General features: G+C 41.7%; 1 protein-coding gene across 2 annotated transcripts in view; it reads left to right on the top strand.

Moving 5' to 3' along the window:
- CDKAL1 (CDK5 regulatory subunit associated protein 1 like 1) overlaps positions 1-22,860 on the top strand; it is a 2,132,645-nt gene that overhangs the window by 1,009,706 nt on the left and 1,100,079 nt on the right. The window lies entirely within an intron of this gene.

A 22,860-nucleotide genomic window follows, 5' to 3' on the forward strand; every position in this document is an offset into this window, starting at 1 on the left:
AACCCTACTAGGAGCCTGTTCTCTACTGCTAAAGAGTATGGGCTTTTCCTAGTGCTTTCCATCCAAAGAGGCATTGACTCTGCTAACAGAACTGAGAAAAGTCCCTTTGGACTGTTTATTTTTGTATGAAGCTTATCTGGAGAACTTTTGTTGGAATTGGACCTTTTAAGTATTTTTGGTTGCAGTAAATTTTTGTTGAACACCCTGCCAGAATGTCTAGTATCTTTCTTTAGAGTCAGAGGTGCCCTAAAGCAAGGACATCCTAAGCATGACTACATCTGCGAGCGCAACCAAAAGAGAGACTAAAAGACTGTATGACCTGGTCCCCACCCTTGTGAGCCTAGGACCCTGGAGGTTTAGCTTCCTCCTTGCTGGAAGGACCCCAGCACCCAGGTGGCCTTGTTAAAGTGTGGAGAAGGAGATTGGGAGTAAGCAGTGACTACCGAACTACTGTTGTGCCCCTGCATTCTGGGAGGTTGCAAATAGAAACTCAGAGAGCATCCACAGGGTGGATTCTGTGCATTTTAGGGTGAAAACAGATGCAAATATTGACTTTTTTGGACTTTGTTGCAGTTTTGAGAAGTTTGATTAAAAAAAACAAAAACAATTGTAGTGAATGGACTAAAAATGGCCACTATCCCTGCCTGAGGGGGAGGGTTTAAGCATGAGAAGCCTTATGCAGCATACCAAGAGGTGGCACTGTTGATGTCAGTTCAGGTGGAGCTGGTGTTGGCCCATGAGACATTTGAAGAGTTGGTCGAAGAAGAGTCTTGAGGCTTCTGCTGATGTTGTCTGTAACAAGGAGATGGATTGGCTGAATGAGCTGGAGGTGGTGTGGCCTGGAAGTAGAGGGATGGGTTGCATTGCCAGAGGGTGGACTTCTTTGACACCCTGAATAGAAGTGGGTGATGAGGCTGCCTGCAGAGGAACTGCCTACTGGGCCAGTGTTGTCAGCATGAAAGGAGAAGTCACCATGCTCCAGGCTTGCCTATTCTGCTGCTCTCCCCACTGCCACAGGATCAGAGATGTCTGTGGGTAGAGAGCAGGGCCTGAGAGAGGGAAACCCATAGGAGTACAATCACACCACTAAGAGGAGGAGCCAGAGCAGCACTGAAGTGGATCATGTGAGGAAGAAGGACGTGCAGGAGACTTTGCTGCAGCTGCACGTGAGCAAAGTCAGGGAAGAGGAAAACTACTGAGTTGCAATCATACACCTGAGTATACAGCTCAGTGGAGGAGCAGAGCAGGTAGTTCAGGCCTGACATATTGAGCTGCATGACCCAGAAAGGTATCCCAGAAGCGGAGGAGTTGAGCTTTGCGGCTGGGGAACAAGGGAATAAATCAGTAGCTTTGCCAGAGAAAGAAGAGGCAACCGTGGTTGGACCAAGCCCCATGGTGGGAGAGGGGGCTCCACATGAGAGAGACCCAGGGCGGTGTTTTTGTGCACCTGAAGAGAGAGGACCTATGCAGCGAGAGCTGCACCTTCAGTAGAAGTGGCAGCTGCTGGGACCTATCTGGAAGATAGAGGTCTTTTGGGCCGGAGAGAGGATCAGCATAGTTACTGCATGGGAGAACTGGCTCCACTAGGCCTGGAAGCTGAAGAGAGGGAGCTGGCTGTTAAAGGGGCAAAGCACTGTGATTTTGAGCTGGCAGGAGAGGAGGGAGAAATCTCCTGCTACTTAGAGAGGAGTCCCCCTGCTACCCCACTGATTGGGGTGGCAGGGGGACTCCTCTCTGAGTAGCAGGATTTATCTGGTGGGAGCAGGGAGTTGGATAGATGTTCTCAGGGGGCTTCTGCTGCAACAGAGCAGGAGGCTGAACTGAGCCCACATTTGCAACAGGGGAGGATAACGTGGAGATGCAGCAGAAGAGAACTGCTACTTTGCATTGGTGGACAGGAACCCTACCCACCTGCTGCTGCTGTATATGCCTGCCTGCTAGCATAGGCTGATATTGGCCAGCCTATGTAGGTTGGCAGAATGTGAGATGACTGTGGACCAATACTAAACTATATTTTCTTCAATTTATTAGCTAGACATTAAGAGGAATAGCAAAGAGACTGTACTTTGCTTTGTGGGCTCTCTATCATGTTCTATATCTTTGTGAGCGATATTGTGGAAAAGATAGAAGGTAAAGTTTGTCTATTTGCAGATGATACTAAGATATGCAATAGAGTGAACATGCTTTTGAATGAAAAGTGATTTAAGAAAGTTTGAAGAGTGGTCGAAGATTTGGCAGCTGGGATTCAAAGCCAAGAAGTGCATAGTCAGGCATTTGGAATGCGGTGATCCAAAAGAGTTGTATGTGATGGGGGTGAAAGTCTGATGTGCATGGACCAAGAGAGGGCGATCTAAAGGCAGCAAAGTAATGTGAGAAGGTGATAGCCAAAACTAGAAGAATGTTGGACTGCAGAGAGAAAGAGAGAGGAATATTTAGCAAGAAAAAGGAGGTGAAAATGCCTTTTGTACAGGTTCCTGGTGAGGCCTCACCTGGAGTGTACAGTATTAAGTTCTGGAGCCCGTATCACAAAAACGATAGACAGGACGGGGTCCAGAGAAGGGCCACCAAAATGGTGCATGGTCAGTATTGGAAGACTTATGAGGAGAGGCTGAAGGATCTAAATATGTATACCCTGGAAGAGAGGAGGTAAAGGGGAGATATGATACAGACCTTCAGACACACAAAAGCTTTTAATGATGCACAAACTTCAAACCTTTTCTACTGGAAAGAAATTATTAGAACTAGGGGTCACAGATTGAAACTCCAGGGGGGCAGACTCCAAACCAACACCTGAAAATATGTCTTCACGCAGAGGGTGGTGGACTCTGTTAAGGTGTGGAGAAGAAGGGTTGGGAATAAGAAGTAGCCTGGAGACTGCAGTTCCCCTGCATTCTGGGAGATCCCCAAAGACGGGGTTGCAATTAGAATAACAGAGAATTGTTTAGTTGGTCATAAAATGTGGTAGTAGTAATAAATACAATTTCTGTATGTATTGTCTACTCCTTTTCTGATGTTATGCTGCATATTTCTACTATAGGTGGTGGAACTGGAGGCAATAGCAGAGGAGAGAACAAACACAGACAAGCTACAGTGTCTGGTCTTCTCTCCCACGGTTTCAGATTGGATGAGAAAAAAGAGGGACTGGGAGCAGTAGGGAAAACAGAGACACTGATCTGCAGTTTGTCTCCTCACTTTCCTTCTAGCCTTCATACTTTCTTAGCATACAGAGATGGAAAACCGGTTCTTTTCAACATGAAATACTGTAAATACTAAATATTTTAGAGAAGAATGTGGAAAAGGAGGGTGACCAATGAGTTCGATGAAAAGGGGGGGGGGGGGGGGAGACTAAGAAGGAGGGAAGTCTGAGAGAAGGACTGAGAAAGGCCTGGATTTCAAGTAGAGTCTAAAGGAGAAAGGGGGAAAACAAAGGAATGAGAGACTTAGAGGTAATGAGAATAGGAATAGCTGAATGAAAGATAGATGTGGGTGGTGAGTATGAGCTGGCTAGGTTTTAATCAGTAAAAGTCTGAAACCTTTCTACCGCTTCATGGATGTGTTGTCTTCCTGAATTCCCATCCACAGGAGGGTTGGCCCTGGATTAGATTTAGGCCCTTGAGGACCTCAAATCTTTCCACCCTATTTAATTAATTTCCATCTGTTTTATCTTTTTTCCTTTCCCACCAAAAAATGTGCCGAGTTGTCTTGCCTTTGTTGTTTTTTGTTTTTTTTTTAACTTTTATGACATTATCCTTGATTCGGATATTTGACATCATCGTCTTTACTTACAGTATTCAAGAGTAATATTGAGAAGAAAATTACTAGACCTTAGACTTGTTTCCCAAATCCCAATATGTAAATTGGAAGTGTTCAGGACATCAGTTGTTTTTCATGAGATCTTGCTGGAAAGTTCTTGCCTCCCACCAGCAGGGGGCTTCACTGGGCCTTGTGGACCTCCTACCTGGTCCTCCAGCACTATGGTCTGCTGCCTGAAACCCCTCCCCCCCGTATGTCCTGCTGACTGCCATGCTGTTCCTGTTTGGACTTTCTTCACAGTCTGCATGTTGCTGGAGCTTGGATCTACTTATGGTCCCAGTATTGGTCCTGTATCAGGTTTAAGTCCTTGATACTTGTGCTGTCTTACTCGGGTCCTTTGCACTAATTTGTGACCTGATGTTGGCCCCACTTTCAGGCCTACATATTGTGATCCTGTTTTGCCTTAGTGTGTTTCTTGTGATCCTGTGTTGTCTTAGTTTGCTCCCGTGTTTCTGTCTGGTTCTAGTTTTATTTTGTGTTTCTTGAGTTCCTCTACCATTTCAGTATGGTGGCGTCCTGTTCCTGAGTTCCTGCAATGGTCTAGCTCTGCACCTTCAATTCCCAGGTGTGTGTTCCTACTGTCCAAGTCCTGCCAGCCACCAGTATCTGAGGGCTCAGCCCAAAAGGGAGGATGGCCTGGACAAACTGCTCTTGTTCATACCTTTCCTGCTTTGGGAATCAGAACTCCGGCAGCATCCCGTCACAATCTCATGATACCAGTTATATGTTCTGCTTGTAAATCAAACCTTGTCCTCCCCCACAAGCACACTCATTATTTGTTCAAATGGAACAAAATGTTTTGGTTAAGTTTAACATAGTGGCTGAATGATTGCGTAACAGTTCTTACAAACTAAGATAACACGTCTTGTGATCTTTCATCCAGCTGTACTGCAGTTTTTACAAACACTTCTGTACAGAGACTCCAATAATACATTGTGGTTCTTTTCAGTCTCCAGCTACTTCTTTAAACTTTATTTTTCCTTTAGGAGCATCCTGCACCTTATGTCACTCTAATCTGAACTAGAACTTTCCACCTTCAGTCTCCATATTGTGAAACTGATTTGCCTCTGCTCTGCACAAGAGTTGCTTACCAGGCTGTAGTCATCTTTACTACACTGCCAGCTGCAAGAGCTGCTTATTTTGAAGTAGGAGAGATGATGAAGTGAGCTGTCCTTAGAAACCATTATTTGTGACTTCCTTGTCCTATGACTCCTTGCTACACTATAGTCCTCATTTAATGTTGCCTCACTTGAGTAAATGTAACTATATGTTACATTTTGAATTTTAATCCTCAGTTCTGCCTCACTCTAAAACTTAACCCCTTATTCCATTGTACCTGGACTGGAAATCATTTCAGGCTTCTTGGTGGTAAAGATACATTTTATGATCTCTGATACACCTTCACTTCCTGGGACTATAAGCACTGCTTTAGGAGTGTTTTCAACCAGCCTGAGGTGCAGAAGCTGAAATCAGTCTTCAGACAGAGGTAGCCTGTATTGCAGCATATAATGCAACTAATGGACCTCTTAATTGGCCCTGGCTGTCTTGAAAAAGTGGTTCCTAGAAGGTACAGTAGTACTTGCTTAAGAAGGATAAAGATCTCCTGATAAGCCTTTGTGCTGAAAAGTGTTGTAATGTTTCATGATACCCTTCCTAAATTGCCATATTTGTCAGTCTTTTAGTAAAATATGATAGCTAAGATGGGTTTAGAATTGATGGAAGGTGAAACAAGGCATTTGCAAAGATCATGTGCCCAAGCCATACTCAAAGACTGAGTTCACTTTAAGCACATTTAATAATCTTAAGCTTATTTGCACATCATTAATTTGAGCTTGGATATCGCTATATCTTTGATTCCTCCTCTATAAAAAAAAAAAAAAAAAAAAAAGAGCAGCAGAAGCTGTTGTATCAAGCACAGAGCACTCCTTTCTTTTTCATAATCATCTTGTTACATTTAAAGAGTCCATTTTACAGAGATTCCTTTTTGGAGACTGAAGGAATGATGCTTGTAAATTCCCTCCCAGACAAGTCTCGTCTGCCCTCCCTAAAACTACTCTCTATTGACAAATAGTAAAATAGAGAACTGTTCTCTTCCAGTACTGTATTTTTAAACCAGTCAATAAATAAAAAAAAAACCTGGAGTGGTGCCTGGAACAACCCCTCTTTAGCATAAGGCTCACTTTATAGCCTGAGAGCAGCTTGGAGATCAATCTTTGCATGAAGAGTCTCAGAGAATTTTCTGTGTGGCAAACAGGAAGTGAGCTAATGCTCTTTCAACTGACATGGCAAAGCTTACCTTCCTATAGGCCAAGGAGCAGGTTGGTGGTAGGTCATATCTTCTCTCTCCCAAAACAGGAAAATTAACAGTTTAAATGGGATTAAGCTACATAACCCCTTTCCCTTTTACTGAATGAAAAACGTGTAGTAAAAGTGATTTGAAATGTCCATGTAAGCATTAGAGTGGTAATAAAATTGTATGAGATGCATTACTGACATTTTGTATTTGTAATATCCCTCTTGCACTCGTACTAATATGAATAAAGTGTAACAGAATATAGTTAAATGCTAATTTTCTCATTTTTCGGTTTAACTGGCCACTAATCCAGGTTAGACTTGTTACATAAAAGTGGAGACTTTTAACATTAGAGCAGATCCGGATTTGGGCATAGGCCTCAAAGGCAACTACCTAATGTGCCAAATTTTGAAAGCACCAAATGTACAGGCCAAAGAGGAGCCTGCTTCCACTTGTTTTAGGGCAGTATGCCAGTACAGCAGTAAAAGGGCGCCACTGTGATACTCTGCTTATGGGTGCCAACATTTTAAATTCAGCCCTGTTTTAATGCAAGATAAGTTATTGCAAGTAGACTTTTCCATCATCATTATAAGCATCATCATTGTTTGTTTATTACATGCTTTTCCAGCAGGAGAGTTCAAAGTGAATTACAAAGTTGGGTTATCATATCTGGCACAACAACGTAGAAGGCCACGTTGGTTAGTACTACAAGAGCAATGACAGGATAGGGGTCACAAATGGGTCATTGAGTGTGGTGTGAAGTACAAGAGTTCAATTAATTAGACCAACAAATCAGAAAAAGTAATCATTCTATTTAACAATTCTTTTCTAAGGATTGCTATCAATTAGACTGTTTTCATCAGGTTTAGGAGCAGGAGATAAGCAGTAGCCTGCTGATCCCCAACCACATGAGAGGGACAGAGTATTCTCATTGATCTGGTACAAATGCATGTTCTGGCCCTGTCCTGTCAAAGCCACACGGCAAGCAGCTGCAAAAAGTATTCTGCTTACTGCATAAAGTGCATACTTGTAAAACAACCAAGCGTAATTGTAATCAGCAAAGACTCCTTAGAAAGAGTAAAAGGCAAATCCAACTGAACTTTATCTCTACACATGCATATAACTTTAGCCTACAACTATTTCCTTCTTCAAGCTGTTCATCTACAACTGAAGAGAATTTTGAGGACACTGCATTCCTAGAAAAAAAATAGTGGATACAATGCAAAGAAGTTGTACAGATAAAATGAAACCCACTGAAACTGATGCAGCACCAAAATACCTTCAGCAACAAGCCGGTCTTTAGTAGACTCATAGCACTGATATTGATTATGACAACTCTGACTATTCATAGTGTGTTTTACTGTGCAGTTAATTTCCTTTCACTTTGGGGCGGATTTTCAGAGCCCTGCTCGCCTAAATCCGCCCAAAACCGGGCGGATTTACGCGAGCAGGGCCCTGCGCGCCGGGAAGCCTATTTTACATAGGCCTCCCGGCGCGCGCAGAGCCCCGGGACTCGCGTAAGTCCCGGGGTTCTCCGAGGGGGGCGTGTCGGGGGCGGGCCCGGTCGTTGCGCGTTTCGGGGGCGTGTCGGCAGCGTTTTGGGGGCGGGTACGGGGGCGTGGCTACGGCCCGGGGCGGTCCGGGGGCGTGGCCGCGCCCTCCGTACCCGCCCCCAGGTCGCGGCCCGGCGCGCAGGAGGCCCGCTCGCGCGCGGGGATTTACGCCTCCCTCTGGGAGGCGTAAATCCCCCGACAAAGGTAAGGGGGGGGTTTAGACAGGGCCGGGCGGGTGGGTTAGGGAGGGGAAGGTGAGGGGAGGGCAAAGGAAAGTTCCCTCCGAGGCCGCTCCGATTTCGGAGCGGCCTTGGAGGGAACGGGGGTAGGCTGCGCGGCTTGGCGCGCGCCGGCTATACAAAATCCATAGCCTTGCGCGCGCCGATCCAGGATTTTAGCAGATACGCGCGGCTCCGCGCGTATCTACTAAAATCCAGCATACTTTTGTTTGCGCCTGGAGCGCAAACAAAAGTAGGCTATTCGCGCGCCTTTTAAAATCCGCCCCTTTGTGTCTAGAACATGACATTTTTAATATTCTGCCCAATACCACATGTTGCATAGTAATTGCACTGGATCTATACTTTGCAGGTCTGCATGCAGCCTTAGCTTGAGTCTTCAGTTTGACACTTACAGGATGTTATTTAATCCTGCTTTTATCCCTTGGACAGTGTCTTCAGCAGTGGAGTGAGTGAGCGATTTATTTATTTATTTATTTATTTATTTATTTATTTATTTATTTAGACTCTTTTCTATACCGTCGTTAAGGTGGGTACCGTCACAACGGAATTAATTGTTCTGGGAGGAATGATCCCTCCCCACCTAAAACAAAACAACAAAAAAAACAACCCCTGTACCTTTGGCACCATGCATTATTGCTTCACTTGTGTTTGACTTCCTTTACTTCCCTGTGAGCCACCCCAGTAGTACTGACTGTTGTGTACACTTATTTCATTGTCGGTGGTTCTAATATGTTCCCTGTACATTTGTACGAAATGTGAGACTACCTCATGAACCAAAACCTACCCTACCCTGAGCTGAAAGTTGACTATACATTTCTGTTAATATTGTGCCAGTAGCCGATGGAATGTCTGCATTTCTCTGGACCCTGGAGTCCAAGAGTTTGCTAAGGTCCCAGTATTAGAAGCAGTGAGGTTCTACTGAGAGGTCGGGCTCTCCACACAGTGCACTTCCTCACTGGAAGAGGTATGTAGGTTGTCGTGAGAGCTGTTATCTGGTGAATCCGTTCTGCAGAAGTAAAGATGTATGTGGAACGGAGGGCCAGAGGCTAACCTCACATTTAGTGAAGCTGTTACTTGTTTGATCAGATCCATATGATTTCAGAAAGAAGCCTGTACTGATGATTTGTTTTTATGTGCTGCATGCTACTTTTCCCCTCTTCACTGTGCCCTTATTGATTAGTCCTTAAGAAACACTGAATAGTTTCCGTGTCTGGACACAATAATAAAATAAAGACCCCCATTTGCTTTGCTCCTCTTCTAATTAGGTTTATATTTCTCTTTAATGGCTTTTTCTCCCATTCTGTGGCTACGGGCATGAAAGCTTAGTGATTCAGGCCCTAAGTCTGAATATATAACAGACTCAATTGTGATCCTAATAGACATGTGTAGGGTTTTAAAGTAGCATCTTGAGAATGCTCTATTTTGCCTCTTACTTCCTATGCAGTTGAACTTGAATGAGTGCTATTGAGCATATTTAAATGAGACAGTGTGGCGCTTGAAGTATCCCATTGACATATTGCCCTTAGTTTGAGCTGACATCACAGCATGAGCGTACTTGGTGTGTTTCCTCTGCCCAGTACCAGATGTTGGTAATTGAAGAAGAGCAATTCTGCTTATCTAAAAAGGATAATGAGGTTCCTGATAATATGTTGTGCCAGCCAGATTAGGAGTCAGTCTAAAAATCTTTGTAAAGATGGTTCATTTGTGTCTTAACCAGCTCTGCGGGGCCTCTGAACCACTATTTTTCAACCATAGGATATGATTATTTGCGTTTGACAAACTAGATGAAAATATTTTGCTGAAATCTTTCTGAATCACAGATTTGGGAAAAGCTGTTAGAGAATGTTATGAGAGCCCTCAATTCACCTACAAACCTCCTCTTTGTGTCCTGTATAAAATTTTAGTGTATTCATGGCACATTTCTTAAATAGCTCAGGATTCGCTATTCATCTCTTCCTTAACTAGTATATCTATTGTGAGATTTCTAATTTAATAAGTACTATTAATAATTCTTCAGTATTTATAATATAACCTGTTTTCTGCAGGTGTCTTTATACTGTATATTTAGAAATTTAGTAGATAAAACTTTTATAGAATAGTATAAAAGTGAATTAGAAATAGTCCAGTCAGCAGCTATAAGAAAAAGATCAAAATCAACAGTGGGTATTAAGAAGGTTTGGAAGTAGTCTAAACAAGATGAGAAAGTCTCTGCAATTTAAACCAATAACATTTTAATAGTGTATGTAATTAAGTTATCAGGCTAATATTGAACAGTTATTGCCCTTGTCAGTTTATTAGCTACAGTCCATCAATGCCTTTGATATCATGGCAACATACATCCCTAAACACCTGCTTTTAAATAAAGAGTCAGTTTTCAGTCTCATTAATAACTAGATTATGAGCACAAAATGTATAAAAGCAGATCTATAAAAGGGGTCAGGGTAGCTCCTCAATATATATACATTTCTTTTTTGTTCTAAACAGCTATGTAATCTGAGCTGGATTATGCTTGTTTAAATTTGAGCCTTGTACTTTGTGTGCTTTGGGTTTCCTGTTCACACAGAAAAGGCCTTTCCATCATTCCTTTATCCCCACTTAGATTAGGAAGGAATGCAGCAAGGAACCAGTATCACTGGGAATGATGATTAGTTTATGCAAGAATGTGCCTGTCTGGCTTTGTTTGCCCCTTTGTTCAGAATGCCAGTTTACAGCCATTTTTCTTCCCTTAATCTTTTCTTGCCTCAAAATTAGCTGTGACAAATAAGGTTTATGCCTGGAGCCCCAGACTTGCAGCTATTGATGTTCTAAGACCAGTGTTCATGTTGTTCCAATCTTCAATGATTTTTCAAACAGGAGATGGAGGAATATTCTGTGGACTTGAGTTTGCCATCTAAAGAACACAGAAAGGGGCTGAATTAGCAAATGTGCTTGATGGACCCTTGGTCCGACCCAATATGGCAATTCTTATGTACAGCCTGTGTGTGAGTGAGAGTGAGCTGTGAGTGTACGTGGGAGCCTGTAGGAGTGAGAGCTGATTTGTGAGAGAGAAGATGTGGGAATGAGGAAGCCTGTGTGTATGTTTGAGATTTTGTATTTGTGTGTGTGAGTCTGTTAGAATGAAAATGTGTGTGTAAGAGGGAGCATGTAAGAGTGAAAACTTATATGTGTGTGTGAGAGAGAAGCTGTCTGTCTGTATGAAGGAACCTGTGGGAGTAAAAGCCTGTGTGTACATTAGGGGGCAGGGTGGGGGAAAGGGTCTGAGAGCTTGTTTTTGTCTGAAGAGAGAGAGAGAGAGAGGATATGAAGTGCGGATGTGTATGAGAATGTGTGTGAAAGAAGATAAAGTTTGTGTGGCCGTCCACCCCACAGCCCCATAATCTGCAATAATTTTAGGGTGACTGGAAGTCAAGAATTCTCATGTATGGACAACAGGGGATTATTTTATCCTTATTAGTTTTAATTTTTGGTGGTTGTTTGATATGTCTGTGTGAAAGGAAGCCTTTGAGAGCAAGCTCAAAGAAGTGCAAAAAAGAGACATTCAAAATCTGTACAGCAAACTTATATTAATATAATAGCAGTTTTGAAATATTTTATTGGCGCTTAGGAAATTAAAAAAAAAAGTATGACTATTATTGGAAGTTATTCTGTTCGTCAGCTGTTTTGAAATATTTATTTTTACTAGTATGGTTTTATCATTATAATTGATTCTTTATATTTGTTTCTTTGATGTTTATGAGAAATGGTGATGTTTCTTTTTTTCCATTGTTACACTGCAGAGTCTGGCTTCATGGTCCCATTTCATTTTTTGTCTGCATATTTCTGGTTCTAATTTGTGGTCCTTTATTCTATATTTGGTGAAGGTCTGTCTCTGTTCTGCGCATAAGACCAAGGTGAGAGATTTTGCTAGCATAAAGTGTCTGTGTAGGGATTTATAGCAATCAGATTTATTTCATTTCCCCAATAGGTACTTTTATTGATATTCTGCAACCCAATGATATACTTACAAGTAGGATTGTTGCTGTTTGATTTCTTGGCATTACTGCTATTATATTAATATAAGTTTGCTGAACAGATTTTGAATGTCTCTTTTTTGCACTTCTTTGAGCTTGCTCTCAAAGGCTTCCTCTCACACACAAGCAGGCTTTCTCTCTCACTTTCAGGCTGATACAGTACAGTGCACTCCGACGGAGCATACTGTTAACCTGCCATTGGACGTGCGTTTTCCCTTAAGAACATAAGAACATAAGAAATTGCCATGCTGGGACAGACCAAGGGTCCATCAAGCCCAGCATCCTGTTTCCAACAGAGGCCAAAAACCAGGCCACAAGAACCTGGCAATTACCCAAACACTAAGAAGAACCCATGCTACTGATGCAATTAATAGCAGTGGCTATTCCCTAAGTATAATTGATTAATAGCCATTAATGGACTTCTTCTCCAAGAACTTATCCAAACCTTTTTTGAACCCACCTACACTAACTGCACTAACTACCTTCTCTGGCAACCAATTCCAGAGCTTTATTGTGCGTTGAGTGAAAAATAATTTTCTCCGATTAGTCTTAAATGTGTTATTTGCTAACTTCGTGGAATGCCCCCTAGTCCTTCTATTATTCAAAAGTGTAAATAACCGAGTCACATCTACTCGTTCAAGACCTCTCATGATCTTAAAGACCTCTATCATATCCCCCCTCAGCCGTCTCTTCTCCAAGCTGAACAGCCCTAACCTCTTCAGCCTTTCCTCATAGGGGAGCTGTTCCATCCCCTTTATCATTTTGGTTGCCCTTCTCTGTACCTTCTCCATCGCAACTATATCTTTTTTGAGATGCGGCGACCAGAATTGTACACAGTATTCAAGGTGCGGTCTCACCATGGAGCGATACAGAGGCATTATGACATTTTCCGTTCTATTAACCATTCCCTTCCTAATAATTCCTAACATTCTATTTGCTTTTTTGACTGCTGCAGCACACTGAGCCGACGATTTTAAAGTATTATCCACTATGATGCCTAGATTTTTTTCCTGGGTGGTAGCTCCTAACATGGAACCTAACATCGTGTAACTACAGCAAGGGTTATTTTTCCCTATATGCATCACCTTGCACTTGTCCACATTAAATTTCATCTGCCATTTGGATGCCCAATCTTCCAGTCTTGCAAGGTCCTCCTGTAATGTATCACAGTCTGCCTGTGATTTAACTACTCTGAATAATTTTGTATCATCCGCAAATTTGATAACCTCACTCGTAGTATTCCTTTCCAGATCATTTATATATATATTGAAAAGCACCGGTCCCAATACAGATCCCTGAGGTACTCCACTGTTTACCCTTTTCCACTGAGAATATTGACCATTTAATCCTACTCTCTGTTTCCTGTCTTTTAACCAGTTTGTAATCCACGAAAGGACATCGCCTCCTATCCCATGACTTTTTAGTTTTCGTAGAAGCCTCTCATGAGGGACTTTGTCAAATGCCTTCTGAAAATCCAAATACACTACATCTACCGGTTCACCTTTATCCACATGTTTATTAACCCCTTCAAAAAAATGAAGCAGATTTGTTAGGTAAGACTTCCCTTGGGTAAATCCGTGTTGACTGTGTCCCATTAAATCATGTCTTTCTATATGCTCTACAATTTTGATCTTGAGAATAGTTTCCACTATTTTCCCCGGCACTGAAGTCAGGCTCACTGGTCTATAATTACCCGGATCGCCCCTGGAGCCTTTTTTAAATATTGGGGTTACATTGGCCACCCTCCAGTCTTCAGGTACAATGGATGATTTTAATGATAGGTTACAAATTTTAACTAATAGATCAGAAATTTCATTTTTGAGTTCCTTCAGTACCCTAGGATGCATACCATCCGGTCCAGGTGATTTGCTACTCTTTAGTTTGTCAATCTGGCCTACTACATCTTCCAGGTTCACAGTGATTTCATTCAGTTCGTCTGAGTCATCACCTCTGAAAACCATCTCCGGAACTGGTATCTCCCCAACATCCTCATTAGTAAACACGGAGCAAAGAATTCATTTAGTCTTTCTGCAATGGCCTTATCTTCCCTAAGAGCCCCTTTAACCCCTCTGTCATCTAATGGTCCAACCGACTCCCTCACAGGTTTCTTGCTTTGGATATATTTTAAAAAGTTTTTATTATGAGTTTTTGCCTCTATGGCCAACTTCATTTCAAATTCTCTCTTCGCCTGTCTTATCAGTGTTTTACACTTACCTTGACAATGCTTATGTTTTATCCTATTTTCTTCAGATGGATCCTTCTTCCAATTTTTGAAGGATGTTTTTTTGGCTAAAATAGCCTCTTTCACCTCACCTTTTAACCATGACGGTAATCGTTTTGCCTTCCTTCCACCTTTCTTAATGCGCGGAATACATATGGACTGCGCCTCTAGGATTGTATTTTTAAACAATGTCCAAGCCTGTTGAACACTTTTAACCTTTGCAGCTGCACCTTTCAGTTTTTTTCTAATTATTTTCCTCATTTTATCAAAGTTTCCCTTTTTAAAATTTAGTGTTAGAGCTGCAGATTTACTTATTGTCCCCCTTCCAGTTATTAGTTTAAATTTGATCATGTTATGATCACTGTTGCCAAGTGGCCCCACCACCATTACTTCTTTCACCAAATCTTGCCCTCTTCACCTAATAGCGCCCTCAACATGCAAATGCATGTTGAGGGCGCTATTAGGTATTCCCGCGCGATTCAGTAAGTAAAATGTGCAGCCAAGCCGCACATTTTACTTTCAGAAATTAGCGCCTACCCAAAGGTAGGTGCCAATTTCTTTGGGCACCAGGAAAGTGCACAGAAAAGCAGTAAAAACTGCTTTTCTGTGCACCCTCCGACTTAATATCATGGCAATATTAAGTCGGAGGTCCCAAAGGGTAAAAAAAAAATAAAAAATAAAAAAAAATTTTGAAGTCGGTCTGCGGCTGTCGGGTCGAAAACCGGACGCTCAATTTTGCCGGCGTCCGGTTTCCGAGCCCATGGCTGTCAGCGGGCTCGAGAACCGACGCCAGCAAAATTGAGTGTTGACTGTCAAACCCGCTGACAGCTGTCGCTCCGGACCAAAAGGAGGCGCTAGTGTCCCTAGCGCCTCCTTTTGCCCATTTCTACCGCCGGGCCTCATTTAAATACTGTAACGCGCACACAGGCGGGTGGCCTGTGTACACGTCGGGAGAGCGGGCCATGTGTGTCTGGCACTGGAAGGTGTTTGCGCTGCTGTTACTCAGGTGACACCAGAATTTGAAAATATTTTTTTTTGTTCGGTGAATTATAAGGACAAACATCCAAGCTCCATTGTTGGGGGAAGTTCCGTGGATGTGAATTGTGTTAGAGAACTGGAGGTGCAGGATTTATATTGAGCGTCTCTCCCTTCCTGTATAGATAACAGATTTCACTCTCATATCCATATGGAATTGGTTGAATGAGGCTATCATGATTTTAATAGTTTTACTAGAAAGTTGCAACTGGCTTGCTTTTTTTAAAATTGCACAGAAGACTCGTGGAACATTTTGCTATTGTGTCTTTTTTTAGCAATTTAAAGGTAAGAGGCCTTGTCTTAGCGATGGGTGTGGTGTGGACATGCCACCTTAGCTTGCCCCTTCCATACTTAGCTTGCTCCCCCCATTCAAAATAGTAGTGTTTAGTGATACCACTGACTTTCTGTGACCTTCAGCATTACTGCAAGAAGGATGGGGGAGGGGGCGTGAGGAAGTGCACAAATGCATTGGCCTTTGAACCTGAGGCTTATTGAGGTAATCATCATAACTGATCATCAGTGCTATGCATTGGGCAACAAGATTAGTCTTTGCAGAGCCTGCTATCAACCTCTTCCCCCAAAAACAATCTTGTAAAGCATCCCACTGAATTTTCCAAGGGATTTTATTCCATTTACAAAATAAATTAATATTCAAATAAAACATTTTTACAGGAAAAATGAAATCAGATATAATTTGCTCAGAACAAAAATTAATCTTGTTTTAACATTTCAAATCTGTTTATTAATTTAAATATAAATATAGTGCATAGGAACAATTGAGAGATGTGACTGAAGATGTAGTATCTGCTCGCCTCCAAGCACTTACAGTGTGTGCAGGATCATACACAAAGATCATTGGCCGCTTGGCCAACAACTAGCAAAACCCCTCCCAAACCAAAGTCCTCCCTGCCTTCCTTTGTCTTGTAGTTTCAACATTGGTGATCCGAACAATACACATGCCATATACCAAACCAACCCAGCGAGATCAGGCAACCTTCATTAAAGAACATTCAAATAGAGACTGTGGGCTTTGAGGTAATGTCTGTAAATAAGTTTCCCATATTTTCAGAAAAGACTTACGCTTAACAGTCAAATCAGTTTTTTCAATGTGACATAGATGGTGTAAAGCTATTCTCTTGTATAAGTGCGGGAGCTTCTGGCAGCAGCCATTGTTGCAAAATAACTTTCTTTGCTAACAAAAGCATTTTTCGCACCCATATTTTGATATATGCATGTGCAATAGAGTTTGCAAATCATCAAACAAAAAGAATCTAACTTCTAAGGGAATTGCAATCCGTCACCTCCTGAACATAATGTTAGACTTCACCCTAAAACCTCTGTATATTTATTTATTTTATTTATGGCTTTTTTATACCAGTGATCGAAGGACATCACATCGGTTTACATGTAACAGGTGTAGAAGCAAAACATAAAATGGAAACTGTGCAGTGCATAAAACGGAAAACAAGGCAGACTAATAGGGTAAAACTGAGTAAGGGGAAAATAGATAAATAACATTATAAATATGGAATTTACATAAACCCAAAACAAATGCCCCAAACTACCTCTCTCTATGTGGCATTTAAGGCACAAATCAGATTGTGTGATTTTATCATGTGCGCATGTATGGCTGATATGTGTGCCCGAATTAAAAACTTATATTGAACTTCACGAAGGCCCACATTAGAGGTAAGTGAGCGTCCCTGTTGAAAATTTTAGCATAACTGTCACAGGAAAAACCACCAACTCTTGGTTCCACCCGTGCATAGCATACGCTATGGGGGTGCTCCTTTTTCATCTTTTTTTTTTAATAAAAATAAGAAATGGTATATCCAAATGGGTCCTCCCAGTCAAAAATCTCAGATAACTTTGTACAATGTTCATGGGCCAATTCCTGTAGATCTTGTATCATTAATAATGTCTTATTTGGAGATATGCAAAAAAATGCTTATTATCTAACTCTAAGTGTTTTAAAGTTGCTAATAGGAAAGACTCTCAGCATTGTCATTTAAAAGATGTGCTAAAATTTGTATCCCTTTATCAACCCAATGCCTAAAAAAGGTACACCAAGACCCTGGAGCAAAGTCTCTGTTCTCCCGTATTGGAAGGCAATGGGAAATTCTCCAGTTGAGCCAAGTTTGGAATAGAACCATCTCTGTCTTCCAAATGGGTAGAATTATGTTACTGCCTGGTACTTGGAGTGGGAAAAGTGCCTTACTGATATGCAGCATAAAATGCAGATCCCATGGCGTCACTAATTCTCTCTCTATTTCTAGAGGAGTGTAAAAAGTGGAATCCATCAACCAATCTCCAAGATGACATAAATTACAAGTTAGATTATATAATTGCAAATTAGAGAGGCTCAAACCTCCTTGATCTCCATTTCCTCATTAATTTATTCAAAGCAATCCTAGGATTTTCCCCCCTCCAAAGAAATTTGCTAATCAGCACTTCTATGCATGATGCTTCCTGTTTCATGAGACACATAGGTAAAATTTGAAAGAGATATAGCCATTTAGGCAACAGTAACATTTGAAAAAGAGCAATTCTACCAGATATAGATCGAGGATATTCCATCCAGGCTTGCAGCTTCTGTCTAGTATGGTCCAATAACGACTGATGATCTGTTTTAATTTAGCTGGATCTCTATGTAAGCAAATTCCTAAAAACTTAAAGGAGTCCCCAGACCAGTGCATAGGAAAGTCAGAACCGCACATGTTAACAACTCTATCCTACATATGTATAGCCTCTGATTTATCTAAATTTAATTTCAAGGCTGTCAAGGCATCATACTCATAAAATTCTTTAAGAAGCGGTGGAAGAGAAGATTTTGGTTTAATGACATGCAGCAGTATGTCATCTGTAAAAGATGCCAATTTAAAAAAAGTCTTTTTTTTTTTTTTACTAGCAAATGGGATCCCAATAATTCTTGCATTGTCATATTTTTTGAAGTAATGATTTTAAAGAAAGAATGAAGAGAAGAGGTGACAAGGGGCAACCTTGCTTGGTGCCTTTAGTTAAGGGAAACACCTCTGACCTAGTTCCATTTACCAAAACTGAAGCTATAGGATTACTGTATAGGGTTTCAATGACCTGTAAAAAAAATACCCCACAATCCATTTTTTTTAGCACTTCAAATATAAAATTCCAGTTAACACAGTCAAATACCTTTTCTGCATCAAAGCTCAAAAGCACTGATGGAATTTATCTCCACTTACTAATCTCCATGGATGCCACTACCCTTCGTACATTATAGACTGAATGCCTTCCTTTGACAAACCCAACTTGTTCCTGCCCTATCAACCCTGGGCGAACCCTCGCCAACCTATCTGCAAAAACCTTTGCTAAGATTTTTACATCAAAGTTTAAAGGGAGATAGGCCTATATGCACTCAAAAGCATGGGATCTCTCCCTGCCTTTGACAAAACTGTAATGAGAGCTTCATTAGGAGAGAGGGGGAAGGCCCCTCTACCAATCAGTTCTTCATAAGCTGCTTTCATAGGATGTAATAACTTATCACCCAACATTTTATAAAATTGAACTGTATAGCCGTTTGGGCCCGGGGCTTTCATCAAATTAGATTGGTGTATGCCCTTTTGTATTTCCTAGATATGTATAGGGCTGTTTAACTTCTCTAGTTGATTCTCAGTTAAATAGGTTAAACCCACTCTCTCCAGGTATTGTTGAATGTCATTCCTGACTATTGTCTCTGCTTTATGTAAGGAATGATAAAAAGTTCAAAATATAGAAGCAATTTCTTTGCTAGAGTTAACCACCTTCCCTGTGGAATCCTTCATAGTTGGTATATAGTTTTGCCCCTTCCATAATTTCACAATCTCTGCTAGGAATTTACTGGTCTTGTTTCTGAAATGAAATAGTTTACTTTTATAAGTCAGGTTTTTCTTTGCTTTTTCATGTAGCAATTTATGCAATGATACCTGAACCACAATAAAATTGGCCTTAGTGTCTCGAGATGGATTTGCAGCATATGCTCGTTGAGCAGTTTTTAGTCTACCTTCTCATCTTAAAATTTCATTTTTCATGTACTTCCATTATGCACTCATATAAGAGATTATCTCGCCTCTCAAAACGACTTCAGCCATTTCCCAGAAAAGAGCCAGCAACTCCTGAAGTTCTTTATTGTTTTCCACATAGTCATCTCATTTGCTCTGCAAAAAATCCCTAAATTGTTGACTCGGACAGAGATACTTGGGAAACTGCCATATCCATACCACATCTACTGGCCAGATCCATGTCAACCCACACTAACGCATGGTACGAGACTGCAAGGAGACATATTTCTGCCTTTATAACCTTGCCAAAGCCTTCCTTTCTCATTAATAAATAATCTATCCTTGAGCAAGTCCCATCGGCTCGTGATACATATGTGTATTCTCTCGGAGGGTGTAACGCTTTCCACATATCAACCAAATCTAACCCCATCAGAATTGTAGATGAGCGATCCAGTGTGGGATCATGAACAAAGTTGAAATCCCCCCAACAATTAAGGGGCCATGTGTAATATCAGATAGTAGATGGAACAGTTTAGTGAAAAAAGAATGCTCATACACATTTGGGGCATAAACTTTGCAAATAATGGTTTTGCCCTACAAAGAGCCAGAAACCAGTAGAAGTCTCCCCTTTGAATCCTTTTTCATTTTAGAAAGTTGAAAGGGGACACTATGTCCTTAATCTTGTTTTTTTTAAAAATATTTGGCTTAAATTATTTGGTAGGTATCTTTGCCTAGTACTGTAGCTGAATTTGTAATTTTAGAAATTGCTTAGATGTGCAAGACAAAATTGAAAACCTGCTGCTTGGAAGTGCATTAGGACGTGTCAGTTTTAAAAGGGCATTTTAGACAGAAATGTCCCAATGATAGTAAATGGCATGACAGATTGTATGGCATTCATATTAAACATACAGGGCTCTTCAGATGCATTTATCCAATTTTCTAGCTGTAGGAAAATTGTAGACTTTTAGGAAAATAGGGCCTGTACATCCTGTACTCAAGGCAGTGTCTCCAAATGAATTATTTTTTTTTTTTGCACATACCATTTTGTTTATTTTATTTATCAGATTTTCTATACCGTCTTTCAGACGAGCCATCACAACGGTTTACAGCTTTATAAAATACATAGGATAAATACATTCAAATCTAATAGACAATTAAAACCCAAACTATCAGTAATAATGGGGATAAAAGAACAATTATTGTAAAATAGTTAAAAGAACTAAAACAGATAAAAGATTAAAATAAAGAATGTTAAAAGTAAAAAATAGAGCACACTCTCATTTTCAGCCATATGTGCCTTGTCAAACAACCAGGTTTATATTTCCTGTTTGAACTTCTTAAAATCAGCTTGTAATCTCAGATACATAGGCAGTGCATTCCATGATTTAGGCCCCACGAGCGATACAGCTTGTTCTCTAACTTGGTTAAGATGGGCGGAGTGTACAGTAGGTATTGAAAGTAGGCCTTTGTTAGCAGACCTTAGATTTCTTTGGAGCACGAGAAGCCGAATTGCTGCGTTAAGCCAGTCCACTTGCTCACCATATATTAATTTGTGTAAAGTGCAGAGTGTCTTAAATTGGATACGGCATTCAATAGGCAGCCAGTGCAAAGTAACAAGAATAGGTGAAAAATGATCTCTCTTTCTACTGCCTGTTAAAATTCTTGCAGCAGCATTCTGCAGAACCTGTAGAGAACAAATAGAAGAGGCCAGAAGGCCCAGTAGTAAAGAGTTACAGGAATGAACCTCACTCAAAACCAGTGTATATTAAATATGATCTCAAACTCTAAATTTACTGCTAGTAGTACTCTTAATGCTTGCATTGTGCCAAATTGATCCTCCTGGAGTTCTTAGAGTGTACTATGTTTAGCCAGTAAATAAAGGTGCACTTGGAAGTTCTTTTTAATCAAGCCGGTAGCACCCGATATAATTGGGCTGAGACAGGCAGCTTTGGGCCTTTGATGCAAGGGACCTGCCCCTGGTTGCCCACTATTTAAGATTGTCCCTTACTTTAGTCACATCTTCTGCCAACATAAAGATATTTATGACCTTACCCTTTGTTCCCTTGTAGTGCATAATCGTTCCTCTTGATCTTTCTCTGTGCTGGAGGAACTCAAGAGATGCAGCTGTGGTGACTCTGCCATTCCAGTTTGGCCAGGGGCATACCCTTCCAGATTTAATCACCCTCCATTATGATAATCACAGCCGCATCCAAATTGAGGTGAGGAGCTCACCCTAGTGAATTTCACTCCCAGGGTCCCTGCTCTATCCAGGAATAAATGACTTCACAATAACCATCTGGAGCTCAGGGTAATTAATTTTGCTGTAATGATTTTCTCAAAGCATGTGATCACTAGTCCAACGAAAGGAGTGGCACATAATACCATATCAGCTTTGTCTGCCTTACGGGGCTAGTTTTGCGGTGTGAACTATGTAGATCCCTGCAAGGCTTGGCCCCTCACAGCAGAGAAAATTGATGCAGTATTAAACACTGCTCCTCCTGTTGACTAAGATTGCATGGGGATTGCAGGATAGAGAAGTTGCATAGTAAATGGCAGCAAATAAAGACCAATTTGCCTATCCAGTCTTCTCAGTTGAGATTAATCCTCTGGATTTCTACCACTTTAGGTAGATGAACATACAAATTCCCAAATCAACAATAGTCGTCGTCTTTCCCCCCCCCCCCCCGATCCTACAAGTCTTAAATGTAATCTTTCAAACCCCCTTCTACCACTGCTCTCCACATCTGTCCCAAGAATGTCCAAATTCTGCCTCCACTGGTAAGACATTTCAGGTCTTGTTCTCTTCCTCTGTGAGTCTTACATGACCATTACTTAATCCAGTTATCCAAGTTCCCCTGCATTGTGCCGATGCAAGAAATGTGGGCAAAAAACGGGTGCTTAGTGTTGAGGGCCCACTTTGCTAACGCGTGCCTCTCGTGGGCATGCAATCCAATATTTAAATGAGGGATTGCACTAAAAAGAAGGTGCTAGGGACCAATGTGTGTCCCTAGTAGGGATGTGAATCGTTTTTTGACTATTTAAAATATCGTCCGATATATTTTAAATCGTCAAAAATAGTTAGAAGGGCGATACAATAGGAATTCCCCCGATTTATCGTCAAAAATCGTAAATCGGGGGAAGGGGGAGGGCGGAAAAACCGGCACACTAAAACAACCCTAAAACCCACCCCGACCCTTTAAAATAAATCCCCCACCCTCCTGAACCCCCCAAAATGCCTTAAATTACCTGGGGTCCAGAGCGGGGGTCCCGGTGTGATCTTTTACTCTCGGGCCTGCGGTGCGTTGTAGAAATGGCGCCGGCGCTACCTTTGCCCTGTCATATGACAAGGCAAAGGTAGCACCGGCACCATTTTGTTTTTTGTCCCCCGACGTCAGGAGCATAGGAGATCGCTCCCGGACCCCCGCTGGACCCCCAGGGACTTTTGACCTGCTTGGGGGGGCCTCCTGACCCCCACAAGACTTGCCAAAAGTGCAGCGGGGGTCCGGGAGCGACCTCCTGCAGTTGAATCGTTTTGCCGTACAAAATGGCGCTGGCCATACGGCAAAACGATTCGAGTGCAGGAGGTCGCTCCCGGACCCCCGCTGGACTTTTGGCAAGTCTTGTGGGGGTCAGGAGGCCCCCCCAAGCTGGCCAAAAGTCCCTGGGGGTCCAGCGGGGGTCCG

The sequence above is a fragment of the Rhinatrema bivittatum genome, chromosome 2 (genome assembly GCF_901001135.1).
Source record: "Rhinatrema bivittatum chromosome 2, aRhiBiv1.1, whole genome shotgun sequence".
Classification (NCBI taxonomy): Eukaryota; Metazoa; Chordata; class Amphibia; order Gymnophiona; family Rhinatrematidae; genus Rhinatrema; species Rhinatrema bivittatum.